The sequence below is a fragment of the Triturus cristatus genome, chromosome 7 (genome assembly GCF_964204655.1).
Source record: "Triturus cristatus chromosome 7, aTriCri1.1, whole genome shotgun sequence".
NCBI lineage: Eukaryota > Metazoa > Chordata > Amphibia > Caudata > Salamandridae > Triturus > Triturus cristatus.
Window position 1 is genome coordinate 955,023,952 of NC_140590.1, and position 15,449 is coordinate 955,039,400.

The window sequence follows — 15,449 nt, forward strand, 5'->3', positions numbered from 1 at the left end:
CATTGAGAGTCTCAGAAGGGAGATCAGATTCTGTAAGAGAGCCTGAAGTTCCAAAAAGCAGTGGAGGAAAAAGAAGAGAAAAGAGCAATTCCACAGAGACTACTCCTGAATCAGAAGAGGAGATTGAAGAACCACTTGAGATTATACCTGAAGAAGCAGGGTCAGAAGAAGATAGAGAGGGACAGATTGCGGAAGACCCCCGAGGAGGTGTAGGGAACATTCTTGACAAGCTAGGTGAAGGGACAAGTAGACAGCAAGAAGATTGCGTGTCGGAGACCCGAGGAGGGACAGAAATAGGGAAGTCTCAAACGGTGGTGAAAAAGACTGTGGAGCGAAAGAAAACTGCTGAAGAACAAGAGGCATTTGAAACAGAATCAGATGAAAGTGAGAATGAGAAATCAGAAGGTCGAGTTCTGAGAAAGAGAACTTGGATTGGAGAAAGAAATAATAAAGAAATAAGGCCGAAAAAGGTTATAAGAGGAGATCTTTGGCCTAACAACAGAATAAAGAAGCTGAGATACAGACTGATACGAGCAAATACCTCGAAAGCTGAACAAGTGAATGAGGTGTCGAGTCAGAATACAGCAAAAGGTGAAAAGAGAAAAGAGTCAAAAGAACCAGAGAAGATCAAGAGGATAAGAAAACCTAACCAGAAGTATAGGTCGCCGGAATGGACGTACGTGGCACTGTCTGAAGGTGAAGAGGCAGAAAGTCAAGGAAATCCAGAGGAGACCGTACGAGAAGTGGTTGAGGAAGATACAGGTGAAATCCTGAAAGTAATCTTGACTTGCATTGGAGAAAAGTCGGATACTGAGGATATTGTTGGAGATCTAATACAATTTGATGTTGAAGAAGATGAAGTAAAGAGTGATGAGTATCCAAATTGAGTGAACAGAAGAAATCACTTGGAGAAAGTGAAAAGAAGAAAATTTAAATTAGTTGTTTGAAGTAATCGAGAGAAACTCAAGTAGTGGAGTAGTAGAGGCTAAGTCAAAAGACACGGTCAAAGTAGTAAAATGGCTAACATAGAGAATAACCAAAGTAGATGTGCCTTCTTAAAAAGATGGTGTAAAATGTGCTGCTGCTGTACTGGATTATTAATGCTACTATGGGGTGTTTTAGCTTTATTAGTTACTTTTAGAGTTACAATAGGTACATTTGAGATGCATACAGAGAATGTGACTAATATAAGGAAGAGTTCACAAAAAGTAATTCCAACTAGAATTAGTAATACTTACATACATAAAGATAGGTCTGTGGGAGGGCGGGTCGGATATACAGACGCGGAGGCTGAATATATTTTCCAAGTGAGAATGATTTATTGTCAGACAGGCCACTCTTTGCTATGGGGGTTGGAAAGATATCGGTTCTTGTTCCTGAAGAGGTACTGGGGCCACGCTGGTCGTCGTCTTCTTCCTCAAAGTTGGACCTCAAAGGTGTCTGCTTTGCTTCTTCGGCCGTGGTTGGTTCCTCCCGAAGGCTCATGAAAAGAAGAAACAGGGGGCCGTCAGTGTCAGATTCACTTATTGTAAGGGTTACTTTAACCGTCACCTCACCCGTGGTTCTGTGTGGGTTGGTCCTGTTACTGGGAACACCGTGCCTCCACTTTGTATATTAAGAAAAGACCAATAGTAAGGGGAGGGTATATCCTCTACTTCACCCTAGACTCGGGTAATTCGGCTCACGCTAAGAAAGAAAAAAGAAAATGGACCAAAGGGTCGTGCGGGGAGTGGTACGTCTGGTGAGGAGGATTTGTGTCCGGTTGCTTGATATACAAGACCCGCCAGACCCGCTCGGTGTTCAGGGAAAGCACGAAGGGATACGCAGGACAACAAAAAACAGTGCAGGGGGAATAAACTACCAGTGCCCCGGGATCCCACCCGTGCCGGTTCCGCCCTACCCACCCTCAGTGTCCTCCCTCCGCCCTCTACCCTACCAGCCTTTCCCCTGGAGTGTCGTTACTCACCCGGCCCCGCCGCAACTCTCCAGAGCTGCGGCCGCTCCACAGCCTCCTCCGGGGGACACCACCAGTCCTCACTCCAGAACTCCTCCGGCTCCTCCGCCTCCATCTCGTCCTGGTCCGGTTCGCGGTTGTTCGTCTCTTCTTCTCCCTGCTCTGCTCGCGTCGTCCTTCCTCTTCCTCCTGCTCCGCTTCGAGACTCTACGTCCTGGGTCAGGTCTCCTTTGAGTGGTGGAGCCGGACTGCTTCCGGGGTCAGCCCCTCCCTCGTGCCGCGTCAGGTCCGTCTGCAGGAAGAGAGGAAAGGGGGGTGTGGTAGACGGACGATTCGGTACTACGTTTCGAGACCTACGCTGTCCCTCTGGCGTTCGTATTCCCCGTACACCAGGTGAGACAGGGGTTGGACATCGTGGCCCCGGCCCCACCTCCTCACATCCCCTTTCCCTTGCTGTCTTACTACTAGGTCCTGAGTCTTGGGGATATCGTGACAAAAAGTCCGCGTTCCCTTGTTCCGTTCCCTTACGATGTTTCGTTTGGAACCTATAGGGCTGTAAGGCAAGGAACCATCTCATGACCCTTTCGTTGTTGCCTTTATTTCGGGATAACCACTCTAAGGGGGCGTGATCTGTATAGAGGGTGAAGTCTCTCCCTTCGAGATAATACCGTAAAGTCTCGATTGCCCATTTAATCGCCAGTGCTTCTTTTTCTATCACGGCGTATCTGCTCTCTCGTGGGAATAGTTTTCGGCTAATGTAGGTTATGGGTCTTTCCTCTCCCTCTTTGGTGACCTGGGATAACACAGCTCCTAAACCCTGGTCTGACGCATCTGTTTGTAGGACAAATATGAGGGAATAATCCGGACTGACTAGGACTGTGTCAGAAGTAAGGGAGGTTTTTAATGTTTCGAAGGCGTGTATGATGTCAGAGCCGGGGTTTTTCAGGATGTGTTCTGTGTTTCGGTCTTTTTGCAGCAGGTCAGTGAGGGGGGCCGCTATGTGGGAAAAGTTGGGGATAAAGCGGCGATAATAACCGAGTAACCCTAGAAATGCCCGGAGGGTCCTTTTGTTTTGGGGCAACGGTATTTGTGAGATGGCCGTCAATTTGGAACCCTGGGGCCTGATGACGCCCTCCCCCAATAAATACCCCAGATATTTCACCGTCTGAGCTGCCAAATGACTTTTCGCCGGATTTATTTTAAGGCCATATGTCTCCAACGCTTGTATCACTCGTTGTAGGTGAGACATGTGTTGGGTCCAGGAATCACTGTAGATGACTATATCATCGATGTATGCTCCGGCATACTTCTCATGGGGCCGTAGGATTACGTCCATGGCTCTTTGGAAAGTAGCCGGAGCGCCATGTAACCCAAAGGGTAACACTTTAAATTGGAACAGGCCATCAGGTGTGGAAAAGGCGGTCTTCTCCCTGTCTTGGGTACGCAGGGGTATTTGCCAGTACCCTTTGCAGAGATCAAGGGTGCTGATATACTGAGCGCGACCGATCCTTTCTATCATCTCGTTTACGCGGGGAAGTGGATACGTGTCGAATTCAGATATTTTGTTTACTTCTCGGAAGTCAATACAAAATCGCACCGAACCATCGGGTTTCGGCACTAAGACGATTGGGGAATTCCATTCACTTATGGACGGTTCAATTATGTCCATCTGTATCATTTTATGAATTTCCTCCTTAATCGTCTGCCGTCTGGCCTCGGGTATCCGATATGGTTGGAGTCGTACCCTTTTCCCCGGAGCAGTCTTAATAGCATGTTCTACGAGGGTTGTTCTTCCGGGGGAGGTGGAGACGTTATGATGAAGAGGAGTGAGGGTGGAGATCAATTCTTCTCTCAATTCTGGGTTTAAGGTGGCTTCTATGCACTGGACGAATAAAGGGGACGGGTCTTCTACTCGGGCTATGTCTACAGGTACCGGGCCTTCCCATTTCTTCAGTACATTAATGTGGAAGATTTGGGACACGCCCCTAGTGGGATCGAGGTCTATCCGATAGGTTACTGGGGTTACTTGTGCAATCACCGTGTACGGGCCTTGCCATTGGCCTAGCAGTTTGTGATCTGAGGAAGGCATTAAGAGCAGGACTGAATCTCCCACTTTAAAGGATCTCTCTTTTGTCTTTTTATCGTACTGTTTCTTTTGATTCACCTGAGACATCTCTAAATTATTGTGGACTATAGTTCGGATTTGGCCAAGGCGGGTTTTCAGAGCGGACACATAGTCCACTAATGGCCTGCTATTCTCCGCTTCGTTCTCCCATTTTTCTTGGGCCATCTCCAGCAAGGTTCTTGGCTGTCGTCCATAAAGCAGCTCAAACGGGGAATAACTTGTGCTTTTCTGCACTTTACATCGAATTGCGAATAAGGCTAGGGGCAGCATCTCCTCCCATTTTCGTGATTCCAAATCGAATAGTTTCTTTAGGGTGGACTTGAGGGTGGCATTGTACCGCTCCACCAACCCATCTGTTTGCGGGTGGTAGGCTGCGGTCCGAATTTGGTTAATCCCTAGTTGGACACATACTTGTTTCAGGACCTTAGACACAAAAGGAGTCCCTTGATCCGTAAGGATCTCTTTCGGGAACCCTACTTGGGAGAACACCTTAATCATGGCACTAGCGATGTTGGTAGCGTTAGGGCGGCGTAGGGCAATTGCTTCCGGGAAACGGGTGGCATAGTCGACAATGACCAGCACGTATCGACACCCGCTCTTGGAGGGCAATAAGGGACCAATGATATCCATCCCTACTCTATGGAATGGTTCGTCTATGATGGGCAAAGGACGAAGGGGAACAGGGGGGGGCCTGTATCTGCTGGTTTTTTGGCATATCGGACATTCCTTACAGTATTTTCTAATTTGTTGGTAAACGCCAGGCCAATAGAAGCGTTCCATGATCTGTTTTTCTGTTTTGTCGGCCCCAAAGTGTCCGCCCAACAAATGGCTGTGTGCCAGGAACAGTACTTTCTCTCGGAAGGGTCCTGGGATTAACAACTGTGGTTGTTGGGTAGGAGTTCCTTTTCTATACAGTAATCCCTTTTTGATGAAAAAGTAGGGACCTACTCGTTGGGGTTCCTCGCTGTCTATAGCGGAGTTCCAGGCTTCTTGCAGTGCTGGGTCTTCCCTTTGTGCTGCATGGAAGTTCCGATCTACTTCCCACGGGTTTTCTACCGGGACGGTGGGTAAAGCCATGATGGGCTTCTTTTTTTCTGCTCTCTTCTGTTTCTTAGTTTTTCTTGGCTTTGAGGGTGGCCACTCCGGTTCCTCCTCCATTGAGAACGGGGCAGTGCTCCACCAATCCTTTTCCGACTTCGTGGAGTTATGCAACATTTGGGGTAGGTTTGGATAATCACTTCCCAGAATTATTCGTTCCGGCAAAGTGGGAATGAGACCCACCTTCAGGGAAGTCCCTACGTCGTTTTGGTGTTGTATCTGAACGTGAGCAGTGGGATACTGTTTCGTATCTCCATGTACACAGCGAATAGCCACGATGTCCCCACTGGGTTGTATGTTGGGTTCCCAATCCTGTGGTCTAACCACACTCTGGCGACAGCCCGTATCCGCCAAGGCCATCGCGGCTTGTCCATTTACTTTCACCGGGCAGTGATAGGGTGGCGCTTCTTTTGTGGCATACGTACAGTAATAGTTACGTGCCACTCCAATTTCCATCGGCTCTTCCTTTTGGGGGCAGAACCTCGCAATGTGTCCCATTCCACCACAGTGGAAACACTGGGGTCCAGGGGGGGGAGGTCGGAGGATTGGGGTACCGGGTACAAGGGTAATATGCTCGGGTTTTTTTACAGGAGGTCGAGGGGGTCTATGGGTGGTGTGTCCTCCCGGTCTCCACGGTTGGTCTTCCCTCCCCTTTTGCACTTCTTGTGCCCGGCTGTAGGCACTGGCTATTTCCACGGCAGTCTCTAAGGTGAGATGGGCCTGCTGTCGTACCCACTTTTGGATGGGCGGATGTAGAGAGGATAGGTACTGTTCCAAATAGATCTTTGCCATAATCCCGTCTTTGTCGGTGGTGGCGGGTTTTATCCAGCGATCGGCCATGTCCTTCACCCGAAAATACAGTGCCCTTGGCGTTTCCTGAGGGCCTTCTTTGATATGTCGCAATTTGATGCGATACGACTCGTCGTCTATTCCTAAACGCTCCATGATACATTGTTTGATATCTGCATAAGACACGGTTCCTTGGACGGTGGCAGCTTGGTATGCCGCCTGGAGGTCTCCGGAAAGGAGAGGACCCAGATACTGACCCCACTTGTCCGCCGGCCAGGCCGCTGCCGTGGCCAGGCGCTCGAAATTGTTGAAAAAGAAATCAGGGTCTTCTCCGGGCACATAGCGCTGGAGAACCATAGACGGAAGAGTGGTAGGTCCTCGCTGATGTCCCAATACTTCGGTGAGTTTGTCCATAGCGGCTCCATGGGACTGGCTTTGTCCGGTAAGTGCCTGTTGAATCTTCCCTCGATCTTCCTCCACCACAGTAAGGAACCTTTCCATGACTTTCCCGAGATGTTCCTGGTTCTCGGCCATTTTTGCCAAAGCCGCCTCCATGTCTCCTTTGGATCCCACTTCTGACACCACTTGTGGGAAGGCGGGTCGGATATACAGACGCGGAGGCTGAATATATTTTCCAAGTGAGAATGATTTATTGTCAGACAGGCCACTCTTTGCTATGGGGGTTGGAAAGATATCGGTTCTTGTTCCTGAAGAGGTACTGGGGCCACGCTGGTCGTCGTCTTCTTCCTCAAAGTTGGACCTCAAAGGTGTCTGCTTTGCTTCTTCGGCCGTGGTTGGTTCCTCCCGAAGGCTCATGAAAAGAAGAAACAGGGGGCCGTCAGTGTCAGATTCACTTATTGTAAGGGTTACTTTAACCGTCACCTCACCCGTGGTTCTGTGTGGGTTGGTCCTGTTACTGGGAACACCGTGCCTCCACTTTGTATATTAAGAAAAGACCAATAGTAAGGGGAGGGTATATCCTCTACTTCACCCTAGACTCGGGTAATTCGGCTCACGCTAAGAAAGAAAAAAGAAAATGGACCAAAGGGTCGTGCGGGGAGTGGTACGTCTGGTGAGGAGGATTTGTGTCCGGTTGCTTGATATACAAGACCCGCCAGACCCGCTCGGTGTTCAGGGAAAGCACGAAGGGATACGCAGGACAACAAAAAACAGTGCAGGGGGAATAAACTACCAGTGCCCCGGGATCCCACCCGTGCCGGTTCCGCCCTACCCACCCTCAGTGTCCTCCCTCCGCCCTCTACCCTACCAGCCTTTCCCCTGGAGTGTCGTTACTCACCCGGCCCCGCCGCAACTCTCCAGAGCTGCGGCCGCTCCACAGCCTCCTCCGGGGGACACCACCAGTCCTCACTCCAGAACTCCTCCGGCTCCTCCGCCTCGGTCTCGTCCTGGTCCGGTTCGCGGTTGTTCGTCTCTTCTTCTCCCTGCTCTGCTCGCGTCGTCCTTCCTCTTCCTCCTGCTCCGCTTCGAGACTCTACGTCCTGGGTCAGGTCTCCTTTGAGTGGTGGAGCCGGACTGCTTCCGGGGTCAGCCCCTCCCTCGTGCCGCGTCAGGTCCGTCTGCAGGAAGAGAGGAAAGGGGGGTGTGGTAGACGGACGATTCGGTACTACTTTTCGAGACCTACGCTGTCCCTCTGGCGTTCGTATTCCCCGTACACCAGGTGAGACAGGGGTTGGACATCGTGGCCCCGGCCCCACCTCCTCACAAGGTCAATTAATGATTTTTCTAGTAATGTTTTTTCAAAGTTGTTGTACGAATATGTGAAGAAAATGGAAGTTAGGGATTGCTACGTTTGTATGCAATTACCTGCATCCGTTTCAGAGGGTGTTACTTATCACCATTTACCAGCTACGTATGGAATTTCTTGTAGTGTGTTAAGTAGTGTTTTTTATTTGTTAGGGAAAATAGATTATGAGATGTCTAACAAAGATAACATTTTTGGGCAATTGCCTATGAACAAAAAGCTGAATCCAGCTAAAGAAGCTAATATTTTTGGTGAGATTTTTATTGAAAAAGAAGAATTAACATTAGATTACATTTTTAAGAACAATTTAACTTGCAGTCTGAAAGAAGAGGAGAAGGCTTTCCTAAACATGGTGGAGGAAAGGAGAATGAGCATGCATGAGAAAGCAGGGAAATATAAAATGAGTGAGACAATTTGGGACATTGAGATGGGAAAAGAATTGAGAAATGGGGCTAGTCCAACTTTAGTTTTAGATGCACCACAGAAGGGTAAGGTGTGCATTACAAGGAGAAAATCCCAATATGATACATATTTTGTTGGGACTAGTGAGTGTCATGATACATACTTCATTGCAACAGGATGGGGTTTCAAGGGAGGAGAAGATCCAATTTTCCCAGGAGTGTATTATGTTTGTGGGAACAAGGCTTATTACAGGTTGCCTGACCATTGGTATGGCACGTGTTATGTGGGCCTGGTCTTTCCAAAGATCTTTCATATAGATAGAATAGAATATGTAGAACATATTAATTTACTAACACGTTTTAAAAGAGAAACTTGGTCAGAAATAGTGGGTGACATTTTTGGAGCTTTAATTCCAGCAGTGGGAATTTCTTTGAATGCTTATGGAATTCGGAAACTGTCAACAGTGGTGGATCGCTTATCGACAAATACCGCTGGAGGGTTTCTTTTGGTGCATACGGAATTGATTGCCGTACGTGCCATGTCTATGCAAAATCGACTTGCCCTTGATATTCTATTGGCCAAAGAGGGTGGAGTCTGTGGAATGCTGAAAGTTCAACATTGTTGCACTTACATTCCAGACGAAAGCAAAGACCTGAAGGTCTATATCAAAAATATTACTGATTTGCATGAAGAATTAGTACCACTGGAAGCTGAGAGTATTTGGACTAAAATAGCTAATAAAATAGTTGTTGTTAAGAGTTTTATTGCAAAAATAGGTAGTACTATTATAGGTAAGATATTGTTTCCTTTGACCTGTATAATTGTTGCTTTATTGATACTAAGATTGGTGTGTTTGTGTTGTAAAAACAGGGGAGGGAAAAATAAATTAATTAAAAGAAATATTGAAAAGAGAAATAAGAGGTCAAAAAGAGAATCACAAGAAATAGAATTAGAAGAATTGAGGGAGAGTGTTTACTTGGAAACAAAGAGGGATGATGAAAGGGAGTCTGGTGTGTAGTGTTGTGTAAGGAGAAAAAGACATTTCCAGTTTCTCCTAAAATGGGACTAAATTTTACTAAATTTTTTTTTTTGGGTTGTTTATTTGGTGATAATATCACCAAAGGGGGGATTGCTGGAGCAGAGTTTTCTGTTGAAAATCTATTGGGTTTTTAAGCTCTGGTTTGTCTATTTGTCAAAAATTAAAAATATTAATTTGTAACTATTAATTATTTGTTTTGTGTAAATGTTCTGATTAATCAATACGAACTAACAAGAGAAAACTACATGTGGGGATGCATTAATGTTGCTTAATATTGATGTGCGGGTTTAATTAAATGAATGTTGCTGAGTGCTGTTTGTTTTAAAGCACAAAACGCTTTTGAAATGTCGTGTACTAATGCTTTTCTTGTGTTGCAAAGGCTAGATAATTACATACACATAAGGGTATTAGTGGGGTTAACACTGTTTAATCACTATGCTGTGGTAACGTTGTTTTTTGTCTCTTTTAATTAAGATGGTACGTTTTGGCCTATTTAAAAATGGCTGCCGTTTAAAGCCTGCATTCGAGTAGTCGAACTTTGATGAGAAGGCCTTGCTGAACATGGTCGAGAGTCATCTGACCACAGTCTTCGCCTGGTTTAAAAGTTTTCCGTGAGGACAGCAGCTCTGGGCGAATATCCAAGTGTCCTTGGAGGACAAGGGAGCCACAATGAACTTTGTGATTGTAGCGCTGGTTCCGAGGAAATGTGAATGCAAAAGAAACATTTGTAAAACTCGAGTTTCCTTCTTCCGTCTTTTTATTTTTGTGATTTTTCTGAGCGGAGATTTTCCAAATGTAGCGATGCTACATCCTTTCCTGCTCGCTCTGCTCAGCGGTTCAGCGGATGTTTAGAACATTTTATGTTTCTTTATTTTGTAAAAATTCATTATAAATATTGTTAGCCTAGAGAGGGTCTAAGGCCACTTCTTTCCAAACCTGCGTTGGTGAGGATCGATGCTGTAAGGACGGCGACTCGGGAGACTTCTACTGAGAGACCTGTCCTGATCCATTTATGACATTTAGCTAGAATAGGTAATTATGAGAATAATGATTTACTTTGATTGATTTTCTTTGACTAATTTTAGATAAAGTACCATAATTTTAAATACAGTGTTGGTGGTTATTTCTTGTCAATTATTGAGTACTCTATTTTGATTATTGTTGTTTAGATTGCTGTTTAGATCATGACTCAGGATAACATCAAACTGATCCTATTGGCCTCAGTGTAGATATAGGGTGTTTAGGAGTTTTCTCTCCACAGGTTCAGCGCTGATAGAGTAATCGAGTATATGTTAGTGAAATGAGCCCAAGTGTATGATGAGTGCATGTGCGTGTATCTGTGAAATTACTCTATCCGTGGAAGTAGGGAGAATTTGTATGCCCTAATCTGCACCAAGAGCGGTGAAAAAGCGCTAAGAGTCAGCGCCAGGAACAAGTTAAAAAATTACACAGCGCGCTGCCACACAGCGTGTCATGCAATCAATAAAAACAAATGCTCAAGGTACTTCATAGAAGTGCCACAACACACCAGACCCTAAAAGCACTGCCTCAGGTTTCTGCATGGTAGAGTGGAACAAAAAAACAGACTAAATATATATATCGCCAGTAGATAGTTATAGTTAGGACCGTGTTTCCATAGGAAATCTCCAAATTCTATTTTGAATAACTTTGGCGCCGGTTGACGAATCCTCGCGACATTTTCAAAACTAATGGGGCGCTCCGCTCAGCTCCTACCCTGAAAGTCTCGGGGTGATTCGTGAAGCGGGGGCCGAGAAAAAAGGGGGGTCCCAAAACGCGTTTTCCCCATGCATTTTCCCATAGGACCTTTAGTCGAAGGTACAGCCCGAATTACTTGAAATTTGGCAGAGAGGTAGTCCTCAGGTCAGGCATGTGCCTTTTGCATGTATGGAGTCAATCTGTTCAGTATTTCCTGAGAAAATTGCAGTTAAAAGCACATAAATATCTATAAGCGCGCACCGTGCGCGCACCCTAACGTGCGCAAGCGTAATTCTGATTGGTGGTTACATGTCAGTCAACGTTCGAATCGGGCGAAATCAGGAAGTGCTGGCCGCCATTTTGTTTGTTTTGTGTGCGACAGGGAAAAAGGAAGGTGGCGAACGTGAAAAGGGGGTAGGGTAGAGAGTTTCTGACCCCCTAGCCTTTGTCAGGGGGTCCCTAAAGGACCCCGAAGGCTGAAAAAAAATTGTAAATATTTTTTTTTAAATCGCGGGGTGCACGCACGGTGTGCTCGCGGGGTGCGCGCACTGTGCGCGCACGGTGGAAAACATTTTTAAAAAAACCCAACTATAATACATACATACATAACTTAGCATTTAAAAAACCGTACAAATTCACTTAAAAAACCATAGGTTTCACACATGTTATAGTTAGCTGGACATTTCACTCGAAAAAACCAATGAAATTCCCCCGTTATAGTTAGGTCAGATAACTATAACTCGCGCGACCGCCACTCTATCACAAGGATGATGTCATGAGTGATGCCACTGACCATGTCATGAGTGATGTAATATGTGACGTCATCAGCAGTGGATTGCGGGCGCGCGAGGTATAGTTATCTGAACTAACTATAACGGGGGAATTTCATTGTTTTTTTACGAGTGGAATGTCCAGCTAACTATAACATGTGTGAAACCTATGGTTTTTTAAGTGAATATATATATATATATATACACATAAAGGCAACATTCAATCATGGCATCAAGTAATTAATTTCATCATACAAGCCATCATGATGCGTTTTGGCCCGGTGGGTCTTGATCACATGAAATTTGGAGTGGTCAGTTACTTTTTAAATGCAGAAGCACATCAATAGTGAGAAAAGACTTGAAGTGGACACATTTCAATGGATAGAACCAAAATTGTGACGATTGTACCAGAGTAATACAATATACATGCAAACTTGTATTATAAAAGCCACTGAAACCATTCGGTGCTTTTATCATGATATATTGTCACATAGTTCTAATGCTCTGGTTTCATCTCCTAAAACATTGGCTTAGTATAGTTTTTAGAAAATTCCTGCATCTCATTTTGGTTCAGTAACCACAATGACCATAATCCTTTGCACAAACGTGCTCAGTTCTAAGGGATACAGCGTTTACAACGCTGCCATTACATAGCGTTCCTTTACAACGCGGTCGTTACAATGACCACGTTGTTCAAACGCAATGCCTTTACATCGCAAGTCATTAGATCAACTTGCTGTAGGGGGCGCTCTAACCTAAGGAATAGTATAATTTACTATTCCAACATCTTCCCTACTGTTGCACTGGCTGGAGTTGGAATAGTAAATTATACTATTCCTAAGTCCAGCGCGCCCCCTACAGCAAGTCGATCTAATGACTTGTGTTGTAAAGGTATCGCATTCTAACTAAGGAACGCGATGTGATAACATGCGATGTAACATGCTATATTCCAGTTATAATGCCCAATGTGTCCTTTACTCGGATATTCCCAGTGTACTTAATCCCTTAGTTAATCAATATAGTTTAGGCAAAACATCACTTACTTGTCTTAAGAAATAATTTCATAATGTGTCAAGTGCTGTTCGTCTCTTGTACTCCCAACAAGGCATAAACAAATATCCTGCCAGCCCGTAGTCCCATTTGTTTTAAAAGTCTTCCATCCTTTCAGGAAAGATCTCTGACAGAACTGGGGCAAAGCCACCCTCTGCTGATGGAGGAAGTGCCCGGGTATGACTGCATTCACTGTACATCAGCCTGGATGCAGCCAGGGTTTACAGCGGTATTCACCCCAGCACAATACCGAGTTCTATGGCAGAAATAGTTAATTACAGTGGAGATCTTTTTAGTGAAGTTCGCTCGCTGATTGGAAAGTAGTTGTCTTCTATTGTCAATTTATATTGTCAGATCAATTACTTTAATGTTAACGACGCTATTGGAGATTATTATCTTCGATTTTATCGTTTACGAAATGACGCACATAGCCATTATAAGCCATATGTATAATGTTCTTCACACAAAAGTAAAAGACTGTCTCTGTAGAATGACTGTTATATCTCTAACCTGTTAAAGTCAGCAATAAAGTATGTTTAAAAAAAAAAAAAAACAGTGGAGATCTATCCTGTAAGGTGGGAAGCCTTTTAAAACAACTGGGAGTTCAGCTGCTTTGTGGAAATTTTCGGGGTGAGTCGTCAAGCGGGGCTGAGAAAAAGAGGGGGTCCCAAAATGTGTTTTCCTGATGCAATTTCCCTTAGGCAGTTTAGACATGACTACAGCCCAAACTGCTGGACAGAATTACACCAAATTTGGCAGAAAGCTAGCTTGTGGTCCAGAAAGAGGCCTTTTTTTGAACTGGTGTAAATCTGTTCAGTACTTGTGGAGTTATTAAACAAAAAAGAAAATTGTGTATCTAGGGACACGGATACTCCGTGCATCCACTGTGGTGGATAGGCTGATCTCGCACCAACAGCTATGCCGTGATTGGCTGGCCATAACCTGACTGGGAGGTTGCGGCTGCCATTTTAAGTATTAAGAATTGGTCCTGAGGCCTCCAAATTTATTTGCAAAGTGATTAAAGGAGTCAGGGTAGAAATACCCTGCCCCTATGGGTGTGTTAGAGGCATCTCAGAGAGACCTATGATGCCTTAAAATATTGTTTTTTCTACATGCGGGGTTCTACTGATCTGCTACGGTGCTCAGCGTGGCCCCTCGTGTGAATCTGCAACAAATTTGCGGATCTTGATGCACTTTAAAAAACAACAAACACTTGCAGACCCACACACCCATTCATAGATCTAAGCAGGCATTCACACAATCAATAACATCCCCATACAGGCAGTAACAGACCCACTTACAGACCCACATAAGCACTCTCACACCTACACTCAGACCCACACAGGCACTCACAGACCCACACACAAACCCATGCAGGAGCTCACACACCCACTCACATACCCATGCATGCACTCACTCACCCACTCACAGACAACACAGATACTCACAGATGTACATACACTCATACAACTACCCATAGACCCACTCACAAACCCACCCAGACACCCACTCACACACACCCACTTGTATACCCACACTGACACTCACACACCCACACAGACACTTACACACCCATACACATATACTCTCACAGACCCACCTAGATGCTCAGACACCCACTTACAGACCCCCACATGTACTCACTCACCCACTCACAGACCCACCCAGACACCCACTCACACACACTCACTTGTATACCCACACAGACACTCACACACCCACACAGATACTTACACACCCCAGTGGTGTAACGAAAGTTGAGGGGGCCCCCTGCAAGGAACCTGGAGGGGCCCCACTCCAGGTTTAAACCAGAGCTCTCAGGCCTGAGTACCTTGCTGAGGGGCCCCCCCTGCAGCTCAGAGGCCTCCCGCACCGTGGGGGCCTGTGTTATGTGCCTGACACACCCATACACATATACTCTCATGGACCCACCTAGATACTCAGACACCCACTTACAGACCCCCACATGCACTCACTCACACACAGACCCACATAGATACGCACACACTCTCACAGACCCACACACAGACACTCACACATCCACTCATAGACCCACACATACTCACTCACTCACACATCCACTCACAGACCAACTCATACACTCCCACACCCACTCAAAGACCCACACAGACACTCACAGACCCACACACAAACACACACTGACTCACACAGATATTCACACACCCACTCACAGAGCCACTCACATGCCTACTCAGACCCACTCACTCACCCACTAACATACCCACTCACATTCACAGACCCACACAGACACTAACACACCCACTCACATACTCACTCACAGACCCACACATACACTTCCACACCCTTTCACAGACCCATGCAGACACACACACACCTTCTCATAGACCCACACAGCTACTCAGACACCCACTCCCACACCCATGCAACCACTCACCCACCAACTCACATACCTATACAACTACTCACATAGCAACATAGGTACTCACACAGCCACTGACACGCTGAGAGATGTACTCACACACCCACTCAAACACCCACAGAGTTACTCACACACCCACAGTTACACACCTACTACCACACTCATGCAACCAGTCACACCCTGACCCATATACCAACAGAGCTACTCAAAGACTCACTCACATGCATACAACTGACACACCCACTCACACCCATACAACCACTACACACCCACTCACACACCAATACAACCACTCATGCACAACTCATACACCCATATTAACACTTACGCACCCATTGACAAG